The following is an 11,615-nucleotide window of genomic DNA, read 5'->3' as shown; positions in this document are numbered from 1 at the left end:
GTGAAATGTGAGACACCTTTTCACAAAACTCACTGATATTCATAAAAATGTATTAGCTCCTATTAAATATTATATTTGTGCATGCTATTCATCCATGTAAAAGGTTTATTAGAGAGTTGAAAGAATAATCTCTGACAAATGTACAATTGTTCGTCTGGGTCCATTTAAAAGATCACATTGATATTTCTAACCATAATGGAATGTAAAACTTTACCTGCTGACAAGCAGTGAAATATCTTTTGTGTTCTGCCTTTTTCTGAGTCTCTACTTGTTGAAGAGTGTATTCATGGTAGGTGTGGGCCGCAGCATAAACAGCATTNTACAGATTGTAACCTTCATCACTCATGGCCATATCGTAGCTGTGCAGTGCTGTCCATTCCAATGTGTTGTTGAATGTAAAATGACCCATTTTACCTCGGTTCTTAGAGATTGAAAAATTAAAATAATTCCACTCCAATATTGTTTGAAAAATATCTACTGGGTATTTGGCAGTGTTCATTGTTTGCATAAAATTCCTAAATTTAGGAATCTCCACTTTGTGGTGTGCAAAAGTGATAGTGCTTTGGAAGAAATTAAGAGTGAATTCTTTTTTATTTGTGATGACATCCCATTGTGGCGTTGTGATCCAGATTTTAAGAGCTCCTAAATCTTCCTATCTTCTAAAGCTGACTTCTAGAGTAGAGTTCATTTCACCATAAATGATAACAACCTTTGCTGAAGATGCCATAATTTGGTTATCATATATTGTAGACCTTGTCATGTATATCTGCATGTTTTCTGGGATCATATTAACAAAAGCTAAACAGATCCCATGCCTTTGGCTCTCTTCTCTTAATTCTGAGAGAAACTGAATACCCTGATCATCATCTGAGATGANCAGTCCTATCCAAGTCCATCTAAAATGAAACATCAATGACACCATGCCACGTGATAAAACTGTGTCCTTGGGGGTACCTGATGGACATGGGGCAGCCGGTCATGGTCGCATATGTTAGGATTATATGGTCCAAAGAAAACCTCAAGGATATAGAAGAGAGGATGAAACTTCCANTGAGGAATATGATTATTAGGGTATTTGGACTCATATACAATAATGCTACTCACCTTCCAAAACAACTGTTAAGAACAGTCAGATAGTACAATACATATCATGTATCATTCCTATTAGATTCTAGAATATTCCTGACAAGTCTGGAATTCCTCGAACTCAGTTTTACCTGTTTGCACAGTACATGTATGAACTGAATATTCATATATATATATATAAATATATATATATATATATATATATATATATACACACACACATATGTGTGTGTGTGCATCTGTGTGTGTTTGTGTAGAAGCACACTCACAAGTATATTCAATTCAAGATTTCTTGTAGTCACCTGTATTGTAATTTAATTTTCTTTACCCATTCAGTGTCACAAATTCTTACCAGGGGCATCGAAGAATCCAGTTTCAGTTTTAAGGAAGTTTTCCATGATGGTCCTCTAAGTCCTATGGCACATGAATCATCTACATAACAGAAATAATTAACAAAATTCATATGTCCATTTATTTGTGTATATGCTTGGTCCATAACTCTCAATAAATCATGACAGTTTCCACCAAGGATGGAGAACATCAAAGTCATGTTGGGTAAAAATAAGGATTCTTGTTGATCTCATCAGTAGCAAAAAACATTACCAGAAGGAGCTCATATTCACTTCCTGCAATTCTAAAAGAAGGCATAGTGATGATTAAGGGAATATTTGAAATATAAAATTTCAACTGCTGTAATATTTTTTAATATGAGATATAATAAATCTGCCTCTCTACTGGGGTAATTAAAGGCGTGGGTCACCACTGCCCAGCCTAATTATTTTAAGATACATTTTATTGAATGTTATTTATCCATTTCAAGATATACACAATGATACAATATACAATATGACCAGAATATTATTCTTTAGGTTCTTGTACACGGCAAGTTAATGTTACCTTTTAGTGTGTTCCTACTATTTCTATCTTGTAAGAATTTTATGAGATTTCTTTTAATATCTGAGTCTTCCTAACACTTTGAAATCCTGTAAGTGATGTCTGAGCACAGAGATCTTCTCGGCTCCAGCACACTTGGCAGCTCATTCGTTATTATTCACTATGAACATGAGTAAAGCCATCAGGAGTAAAGCCACCAAACATGGTCTTTAGCTAAAATTTGTATTTTTCAATTAAGAGTTCAGCACCAAGTTTTTCTTTCTACTCCAAAAAAGTATATTGACACAGCTCATATATATGTAATTTTAACACTTATTAGGGCTTAAAAATTGTAATCAATGAGAATTTCCACAATTTTTGTAATGAGGTGTGGGAAAATTCAGAATTCATCAGAAATAAAATACCTACTCACCTAACAGAGAAGGATAATAATGTGAAGCAGCCATCACTATCAAAGTGTATGTACAGTGTACTGTGGCAACCAATTGAAAAATATATTCCTTTATTAAAAAAGATATGAAAATTTAATAAGAGATGAGATGACTGCCAAAGACAGAAAAGCACAAGAAACCTTGGTTTATGAAAGAAAGAAGTCACAGGCACCATTGATTAGCTAAAAGGTAAATGATTTTAACACTTGTTCCCTCATGATCTGGAGCCAAAAATGATAACATCTCACCCTTTGGATCTCAGACCTAATAGCCACATTGAGAACAGGTTCTTTTCTGCAAGAAATAAAATGATTCTCCTAGATTTATCTTTTCAGACCTCAGTTGTAGAGATTAAGGCGAGAATTTTACCTATGTATCCAGGGCACATGACATAGGATGAATGGAAAGGAATTGTGAATATATATCACCTACTAAGTATTGTTAAATTTACTGAGTAGTTAATAGAAATTTTGACCATGTATCTGAAAGTGATAATAAGCCTAAACTGTCACTGTGCATTTGTGTAATTGGATAAAAAGATTATTTTGGTGACAGAATATGAGACTAGCATTCTTTTTCCACATTCAGTATCAAATCCTGAATTGCAGAATGAGGCTCATTTAAAGACAATTTTATAAAGCAAAGTATATGTGTATTCACAAGTATATAAGTAATAATTTACATTTAACAAGGTATAGTAGACCAACCCATACAAAAATTTCGCAATGAAACAATGCAATTTCATCTGTTGGAAAACAGAACTAAGTAACACTTTTATGAAGGCATTTAGATGCATGATCATACACGAGGCATTGGCAGACAATTGAATATAGGCAGTGATGCAGTCTTACATATTGAGTCCTTGACAAAGGTGGAGATTGTGAATTCAAGGAAGATGAAGAGACATATTTCAACACATATTGTCAAAAAAGACTCAAAAGAGAGAATCCAGAATTTCTTATTGTCCAGAATTGTGAACTGGAGCATAATGTATTAAAACTATATTAAACTGTGACACATTTAAAAATATTAAAATAGTGATTGATATAATAATTAATTTTCCGTGGTTCTTAAAGTTACATGGTGAGGAATAGAACAGAACGCACAGTTTGCATATACAGCTAAATGTTTCTAACTAATGACATTGACACGGGAAATAAAGTTAATGTCTTACCTAAAATTTAAATCAGAATTATAAAAAATATCTTCAATAGGTTCATCAGTTTTCCAAAGGTAAAAATGGCATTCCCTTTGCAAATTTCCATCATTATCTTCACTATTCTTTATCCTCCAAAAGCAACTTGGTTCAGTCAAACAGCACAAGATGGGAGAAAACTTCAGAAACAAAAATGAAATTGTGAAAGCACAGANCTTCTTCATGTCTGCTAGGATCTAAGATGGAGCTGTTGTGAAATCCGTTTCTGATGTAGAAAAACATCACACACACATTTACACCTATGTGTCTGTTTTAAGGCTATGGCTGTCTGGAGATCCACTTATTATATTCACAGTTCCTTTCCATCCCTCCTATGTCAGGCTTCCTAGATACATAGGGAAAATTCTGGCCTCAGGTTCTACATCTGAGGTCTGAAAAGTTTTCATTAACATAATTTTGAAAACATGTTTGAGATAATGTTTTCTATCATCAGGGGCCATGACTGCATTCATATGCATAATGTAAATCCCATGCACAATCTTCTCCTTCATACCACAGACCAGACCACGTGTCAACAGCCATTATTTATGAACACAATGGATTTCATCACAAGTTCTATACTGTGACAGAAGTTGAGAAGGTCATAAAAGTTCCATATCATTCAGATGCTGAGTTAATCATGGAACATTATGTAACACATTGTCTAGTTTAGGGAAGGACAGTCTCACATGCATCATTGAGACTGGAGTTGACCATGCTCTCTGTTGTTCATATACTATTGTATGCCACTTATGTTTACAAAATCTGCTCAAACTTCCTGTGATTCCTGCCATCTGGAGAACACATCATTATGCTAAATCCAAAAATGCCTGGATTTTTAAAGATTCAACACCCATCCTGTCCAATATCAATACCTGTGCAGACATTCACTGATATGCTGATCTCTTTCCTAATAATCAGTGCCTGGCAGTCAATGACATTTGATGAAACATTTCTTTGGTTGATGTTTGGTCATGTCCCATTAGAAGCTAGAGACTAATTTGATATAATTTGATCAAAGGAAATAATTTAGGTGTCATTTAAGAGATAGAATTTTATTGCTAATGTTAGCATATACCTCATACTTTTCATTTATGTCTACTTGGCATTTGTTTTGAAATATTTCTATCTTGGATTACATTTCAACAACATATATGTATGCTGTTAAGCTAATATATGGAATTTGATTAGATCACAATGAGTAACAAAGATGAAGCCTTGATTTGATTTGTAATTTTTTTGAACTTCCTTATTAATACCCACTGAATTAAATGAGTCTTAAACTCAATTTTTGGATTGGTTGGCATTTCACTGGAATATGATAAAATCATTCTATGGAATTATTTTTTTCTATCTTTATTACTATGAATAAACATTTGTTTCATACTTTGATTGAATTACAACTAATTCAGTGTAAATTTATTTCAGTACTTTTGCAAACATATAGATTGGGTAAATTAAGTGTCCTGTTGTCATATTATATAATTGTTATATACCTGGTGCTAATACCATGTCAAATTTACTGGGAATGTGCATGGAGGCTGACTCTTCACTTCACTGTGACTGCTATTGAAATGCCATCCTGGGCTGTAGCACTCTTTTGGAAGATATTTGGTGCACCTGAACAATGGACTGGGAACCATTCCATACTCATTAAAACAAGACTTCAGGTCAAACATTCAGGTCTTTAATAATCTTGATTTTGGGTTTCCTCAGATATAGAGGTGAGGCTCCACGTGCTTTTCTATAGAGACATCCTCTATGTTGCTTTGAACACAAATAGTATTTTTTAAAATTTCTTTTATTTTGCCTAAAGATCATGCTATGTATTTGTTTTGGAGGAAAGCAGGCAGAGCACACCTTATCATGTCCTTCTTAATTATTAAGGGAATCTTTGGTTTCTTTTCTTCCTTTAAGTTATTCTGTTGGGTGGCTATCTTAAGCTATCAACTATAGTACTTTATGTGTTTATAAAACAAAGTTTTCTTCTATGTTTCACAGATAATATTCAATAGCTTCTTTCTAGTTGCTTGTCCCTTTATTTCCTGTTGAAATCGGATATCTGATTCCATGTCAAGCTATGTGGAACATGTGATGGCCTCTTATCCTATTTTCATGTCAGAGAATAATCTTAGAAAGGTTGCTGTTGTGTTTTCACTAAATTTTGATATCATTTATTAGTAAAACATTCTTATCTTGTTTTTCCCCGTTAATCAGATACTGATTTGTGATTCTTCAATCACTTGAAACAAGGTTGATATGTCACAGAAGTCTCCTATTGAAGTATGATTTATACAAAGCATTGAAGCATTTTTGAGTATCTTCACTCATCAATCTACATGGATGGAAAGACTTCCTCTTTCACGAATTATATATGCAATAGCAAAGATGTTATTCATGAACCACAGATACTTGCTAGGCAATGTGATGCCCATTGTACATCTATGCAACAACAAATATAATTTCAGTTTCTTCATTACAAATAACATCTCAGTCTATTATAATTTAAGTGATTTTTGTAGAAAATTAAACTTATTCTCATGAAACTAAGTCTGAAATGTTATAGCTTGTTTACACACAAGATTTTTAACCCACTGCACCATAATTGGCATGACATATTACTTCACTAATACTCAGGGTCCATGCAGGATGGGTGATGGGGATTCTTCCAAGGTATACCCTAAAATTCCTTAATCCATAGAATTTAGCTTACAATAAAGTATCCAATTTCTCTTCCAATCATCATTGTCCCATATACATAACTATACTAATATTGAATACCAAAGAAGAATATCAATATTATATAAAAGTTTTATACCTGAAGGACCTCTGTAATCTGAACTTATGAAAGCAGGGTGTACTTCCCACCCCTACCAAACTACTTGTCTAAGACGAGCTCTTCCATAATTAGGAACATAGGTGAGCCCTTTGGCTGAATACCCACATCATTTGGGACCTCCACAGAAATAAGCACATGAGGTATCTATGGAGTTCTTCCTGAGTACTATTGCCTTTCCAGTTTGCATCTCGAACAGAAACTATTGAAGATCAATATGCTTTCCTCAGACCCCAAACCCAAACCTGGCTCTTATTAGATCTGCCTAAACCAGAGATAGTGGGATATATGATGGTTGCACCAAGCAAAGGCACTGAAGGCATGCTCTAACCAGATACTTTCTGACTCCCAGGAGGCCTTTTGGAATCCAGGTCACACTACACTATTTGTATCCAAAGAGTACTGATCCAGTCCAAGATACCCAGAGAAGTTAACAACAGAAATGACTATATGGTGAAAGAAAAATAAAAGGATATAACTAACAGAGGACAATGTGATTTGACATTACCAGAACCCAGGTTTCCTACCCTGGATATTTAAACACACATGAAGAGCAAGACTTTGAGCTAATATTGTATATCATGAAGATGAAAAATACCTTTAATGAGGATAAAATAACACCTTTAAAGAAATACAGAAAACAAAAGGCTAACAGGCAGAAGCCCTTAGAGAGGAAACAAAACTTAACTTGAAGACATGCAAGAAAATACAATTTAAAAGTTGTTGGAATGGAACAAAAGAGGTCAACACCGAAAAATGGGAAAAGAAATAATAAAGAAGTTTAAAACCTCTTATGTATATTCATCAGACCCCAGATACAGAGGAAAGCATTCCTTAAACAACCCATCTTCCCTGAACTCTGAGACCCCTGCAGAAAGCCAAGTTTCACTCAGCAGCATGAGAGCCCAGGACTACATCCATTCCCCTACGAACTCTCCACCCACCTTCATGTGATCTAAGGCTCCTGAAACATAAAGAACTGGAGGTCTGAACACAGAACTTTGTTGTTGTTGTTGTTGTTGTTATTTTTCTTTTTTATTAGATATTTTCTTTATTTACATTTCAAATGCTGTCCTGACTGTCCCCTGTACCCTCCCCCTGCCTTGCTCCCCAAACCACCCACTCCTGCTTCCTGGCCCTGGTATTGTCCCTGTACGGAGGCATATACTCTTCACAAGACCAAGGACATCTCCTCCCATTGATGACCTACTAGGCCATCCACTGCTACATATGCAACTACAGACACAAGCTCTGCGAGAGGTGGGTGTTACTGGTTAGTTCATATTGTTGTTCCTCCTACAGGGTTCCATGTCCTTGTATCTCCTTGGGAACGTTCTCTAGTTCCTTCTTTAAGGGCCCTGTATTCGATTCAATAGATGACTGTGAGCATCCACTTCTGTATTTGCCAGGTCCTGGCATAGCCTCACAAGAGACAGCTATATCTGGGTCCTTTCAGCAAAATCTTGCTGGCATATGCAATAGTTTCTGGGTTTATTGGATGGATCGCTGAGTGGGGTAGTCTATGGATAGTCCTTCCTTTTGTCTCAGCTCTGATCTTTGTCTCTGTAACTCCTTCCATGGGTGTTTTGTTCCCCCTTCTAGGAAGGAACGAATTATCTACATTCTGGTCTTCCTTCTTCTTGAGTCTCATGTGTTTTACAAATTGTATCTTGGGTATTTTAAGTTTCTGGGTTAATATCCTCTTATCAGTGAGTACATATCATGTGTGCTCTTTTGTGATTGGGTTACCTCACTCAGGATAATGGATCTCATTTATTTGCTTAATAATTTCATAAATTCATTGTTTTTAATTGCTGAGTAGTACTCCAATGGGTAAATGTACCAAATTTTCCATTCCTCTGTTGAGGGACATCTGGGTTCTTTCCAGATTCTGGCTATTATAAATGATGCTGTTATTAACATAGTGGGGCATGTGTCCCTATTAACAATTGGAACACCTACTGGGTTTATGCCCAGGAGATGTATTGCTGGGTCTACCACTAGTACTATGTCCAATTTTCTGAAGAACAGCCAGACTGATTTCCAGAGTGGTGGTACAAGCTTACAATCCCACCAGAAATGGAGGAGTGTTCCTCTTTCTTCACATCCTCTCCATGATCTGCTATAACCTGTATTTTTGCTCTTAGCCATTCTGATTGATGTGAGGTGGATTCTCAGGGTTGTTTCTGTTTGCATTTTCCTGATGATTAAAGATGTTGAACATTTTTTCAGGTATTTCTCAGCCATTCGGTATTCCTCAGATGGGAATTATTTGTTTAACTCTACACATCTTTTAATGAGGTTATTTGATTTTCTGGAGAAAAGCTTCTTGCGTTCTTTTCATATTATAGATATTAGTTCCCTATCCAATTAAGGGTTTTTAAGATTTATTCCCAGTCTGTTGGTGACCTATTTGTCTTCTTATTTTTGTTTGTTTGTTTGTTTGTTTGTTTTGGTTTTTATTTTGTTTAGTTTGATTTGATTTGGCTTTTCAAGATAGGGTTTCTTTGTGTAGCCCTGGCTGTCCTGGAACTCACTTTGTAGAGGAGGCTGGCTTGGAACTCAGAAATCCGCCTGCATCTACCTTCCAAATGCTGGTATTAAAGGCGTGCACCACCATGTTCAGCCCTTTTTGTCTTATTGACAGTGTCTTTTGCTTTACAGAAGCTTTGGCAATTTTATGAGGTCCCATTTGTGGATTCTCAATCTTAAAGCACAAGCCATTGCTTTCCTGTTAAGGAATTTTTCCCCTGTGCCCATATCTTCCAGGCTTTTCCCCACTTTCTCTTCTATAAGTTTCAGTGTCTGTGGTTTTAGGTGGATTTTCTTGAGCCACTAAGATTTGAGCTTTGTACAAGTGGATAAGAATGGGTCAATGCACATTCTTCTACAACATAAATGCCAGTTGAGCCAGCACCATTTTTTGAAAATGCTGCCTTTTTTTCACTGGATGGTTGTAGCTCTTTTGTCAATGATCAAGTGATCATAGGTGTGTGGGTTAATTTCTGGGTCCTCAATTTTATTCCATTGATCTACCAGTCTTTCACTGTACCAATACCATGCAATTTTATCACAATTACTCTGTAGTACAGCTTGAGGTCAGGCATGGTGATTCCACCAGAGATTTTTTTATTGTTGAGAAGAATTTTTGCTATCCTTGTTTTTTTGTTATTCCAGATGCATTTTCAAATTGGCCTTTCTAACTCAGTGAAGCCTTCAGTTGGAATGTAGAAGGGATTGCATTGAATCTACATTACTTTTGGCAAGAGAACCATTTTTACTATATTAATCCTGCCCATCCATGAGCATGGGAGACCTTTGAATCTTCTGAGATCTTCATAGATTTCTTTCATCAGAGACTTGAGGTTCTTATCATACAGATCTTTCACTTAGAGTCACACCAAGATATTTTATATTATTTGTGACTATTGTGAAGGGTGTTGTTTCTCTATTTCTTTCTCAGTCTGTTTATCCTTTGTGTAGAGAAAGACCTTTGATTTGTTTGAGTTAATTTTATATCCAGCTACATCTCTGAAGCCCTTTATCAGGTTTTAGGGTCACTTATATATACTACCATTTCATTTGCAAATATTGATTTTCAAAAAATATATCGATTTTTTTTACTTCTTTCTTTTCAATTGTTATCCCCTTTTGTTGTCTAATTACTCTAGCTGGCCTCCAGAGAGGGCTCTGACTCCAGGACCAGGTGAGATCGCCATATCTATCATGGGTCCCTCAGAGAGCAATCTGTGCAGAAGAGCAGGCCAGCTGCAGAAACAACATAGCTTCTTGAACAGTGTCCCTTCTTGCCTTCATCTTCAGCCAAGAAGAAGAGCTGAGAGACCCAGACCTCCCTGTTCTTTCCTCACCAGAGGAGTGTGGGCCTCCAGGGAGAGCCCTTACTCCTGGAACAGGTGAGAACACCATCTTGCATCCCAGGTCCCTCAGAGACTAGTCTGCTCAGTAGAATGCCTGGGCTGCAGAAGCAGGTGACAGTCTTTATAATAAAATGATTAATTTTGATATTGTAATTAGGATTTTAATCACCAAAGGGGAAAAGTTGTGTTTTCCATGTTAATATGAAATTTATGAGTATATTGCCCCATAGGTCTTAGCGGGTAATCTTCCCAAGAAAGGAAGAACTCTAGAGATCAGTGTCCATTTTCAGGCTTTGTGGTCATTATCTCTCTTCAGAAAACACTTCACTGGATAATAGGGCCTGCAATCTCCATAAAATTAAGGGGTGTTTTTAGATTCTAGACATATAGACCACATATGAAGGCACTCAGGTGTGGCATACTGTGGTTAATTCAGTCAAAAAATGGGAAGTGGCTAAGGGACAGACAGGAGCTGATTTGGCCATATAGAATTTGAACATTTATTGACAAATTGGGATAAACACCTGGTTGCCAGTATCTGCTGAATGAGTATTTTACAATCTGGCTGACCGAGCATGGAACACAAAGAATATAGTGCATATTTTGTTCATATATCTGGGTCAGAGTGTCGGATCTGAGGTATCTTGTTTTCCTGATCTCTGTCTGTAGCCATCATCTCCAGGCAAGGTCTTCCTGAGAAGGCTCCTCCCATCCTGAATTACCAATTGCTGTAAGTGGTTCTGGAATTTCTTTATAACAAGTTTTTTTGTTTGTTTCTTTGTTTGCTTGCTTATTTTTAAATTTTTTTGTGGCTAGAGCATAGGAAAAAAGGAGACATCTCAAGTCTTCTGCTACCAATTGGATAGACTGGCTCTTCTGATCCTGTCACAGTTCTTCCTAGTTAACCCATTTGGGAATAACTCACATAATTTTCTCATTGTACTTACACCGAAAAAAACTCATGGTCTGAGATCTCTGGCTTTTGAAAAGGAGGTGATCAGTGTTTATGTCCCAGGAGAGTCTCCAGGATAGGCAACTCAGCTTCTGTTCACTTAGGGAGAACTTTAATAGAAAGGCAAAGCCCGTTTCCCATGACATAAACAATTCCTTGTCTGAACATTCTATTGTATCCTGGAAAGCTCTTGGTAACCCCTGTGATGTCACCAGTGTTGTAACAACACCAACTGCTCTTAGGGCTTTCAAAAGTCCATATTTATGTTTGCAAAATGATGGAGGCCCCTCCTTGAGAGTGAGAATTGAGAGTTTAGCGAAATAAGAGAGAGTCCTAAGGAAGA

The 11,615-nt window shown here is 36.3% G+C and overlaps 1 pseudogene; it reads right to left on the bottom strand.

The window, feature by feature from the left end:
- Positions 1-214: 214 nt before the first annotated feature.
- LOC110288138 lies at positions 215-3,791 on the bottom strand (annotated as a pseudogene).
- Between the last annotated feature and the right edge of the window lie 7,824 nt (positions 3,792-11,615).

Source organism: Mus caroli, unplaced genomic scaffold (genome assembly GCF_900094665.2).
Source record: "Mus caroli unplaced genomic scaffold, CAROLI_EIJ_v1.1 scaffold_18659_1, whole genome shotgun sequence".
Taxonomy (NCBI): domain Eukaryota; kingdom Metazoa; phylum Chordata; class Mammalia; order Rodentia; family Muridae; genus Mus; species Mus caroli.
This window is presented reverse-complemented; position numbering and strand designations above follow the sequence as displayed.